The 1,179-nt window shown below is 44.4% G+C and overlaps 3 non-coding genes across 3 annotated transcripts; all 3 read right to left on the bottom strand.

Moving 5' to 3' along the window:
• Positions 1 to 5: 5 nt before the first annotated feature.
• Positions 6 to 124, bottom strand: LOC129115896 (5S ribosomal RNA). Its single transcript, XR_008533285.1, has one exon. It is a non-coding gene; the product is annotated as a 5S ribosomal RNA (ribosomal RNA).
• A 379-nt stretch (positions 125 to 503) lies between these two features.
• On the bottom strand, positions 504 to 622 carry LOC129115897 (5S ribosomal RNA). The gene has a single exon (XR_008533286.1). It is a non-coding gene; the product is annotated as a 5S ribosomal RNA (ribosomal RNA).
• A 377-nt stretch (positions 623 to 999) lies between these two features.
• Positions 1,000 to 1,118, bottom strand: LOC129115898 (5S ribosomal RNA). Its single transcript, XR_008533287.1, has one exon. It is a non-coding gene; the product is annotated as a 5S ribosomal RNA (ribosomal RNA).
• Between the last annotated feature and the right edge of the window lie 61 nt (positions 1,119 to 1,179).

Raw genomic sequence — 1,179 nt, forward strand, 5'->3', positions numbered from 1 at the left:
GAAAAAGCTTACAGCACCTGGTATTCCCAGGCGGTCTCCCATCCAAGTACTGACCAGGCCCGACCCTGCTTAGCTTCCGAGATCAGACGAGATCGGGCGTGTTCAGGGTGGTATGGCCGTAAGCAAATATTGTGCCTACCAAAGGGCCTTTTAAAGATACTATATCACCACGCTTTGCTCTTTCGTCTATACAGGGAGCGCCTGCAGATTTCCAGACACACTCACAGCTTTTAAATGTCAAATCAGAATGTACAAAGTGGCTATAAGGATCACAAATGTAGTGCAGTAAAAATATTAATATTTACTGTTGAAATGTAGAATACGTTAGCATAAAATTGAAAAGAAAATGATCGATGAGCTTAGGAATGATGAAAGCCATCATTTAACTGGATTTGTGTCATTTCTATACCGGCAAGTCATGATCTAGCTATATCCTTCCCACCCTGTCGGTGTCCACTGAAAAAGCAGCAGCGCCCTCTGCTTTTTGTAAAGAGGAGTGAAAAAGCTTACAGCACCTGGTATTCCCAGGCGGTCTCCCATCCAAGTACTGACCAGGCCCGACCCTGCTTAGCTTCCGAGATCAGACGAGATCGGGCGTGTTCAGGGTGGTATGGCCGTAAGCAAATATTGTGCCTACCAAAGGGCCTTTTAAAGATACTATATCACCACGCTTTGCTCTTTCGTCTATACAGGGAGCGCCTGCAGATTTCCAGACACACTCACAGCTTTTAAATGTCAAATCAGAATGTACAAAGTGGCTATAAGGATCACAAATGTAGTGCAGTAAAAATATTAATATTTACTGTTGAAATGTAGAATACGTTAGCATAAAATTGAAAAGAAAATGATCGATGAGCTTAGGAATGATGAAAGCCATCATTTAACTGGATTTGTGTCATTTCTATACCGGCAAGTCATGATCTAGCTATTTCCTTCCCACCCTGTCGGTGTCCACTGAAAAAGCAGCAGCGCCTCTGCTTTTGTAAAGAGGAGTGAAAAAGCTTACAGCACCTGGTATTCCCAGGCGGTCTCCCATCCAAGTACTGACCAGGCCCGACCCTGCTTAGCTTCCGAGATCAGACGAGATCGGGCGTGTTCAGGGTGGTATGGCCGTAAGCAAATATTGTGCCTACCAAAGGGCCTTTTAAAGATACTATATCACCACGCTTTGCTCTTTCG

The sequence above is a fragment of the Anoplopoma fimbria genome, unplaced genomic scaffold (genome assembly GCF_027596085.1).
Source record: "Anoplopoma fimbria isolate UVic2021 breed Golden Eagle Sablefish unplaced genomic scaffold, Afim_UVic_2022 Un_contig_1987_pilon_pilon, whole genome shotgun sequence".
Lineage (NCBI taxonomy): Eukaryota > Metazoa > Chordata > Actinopteri > Perciformes > Anoplopomatidae > Anoplopoma > Anoplopoma fimbria.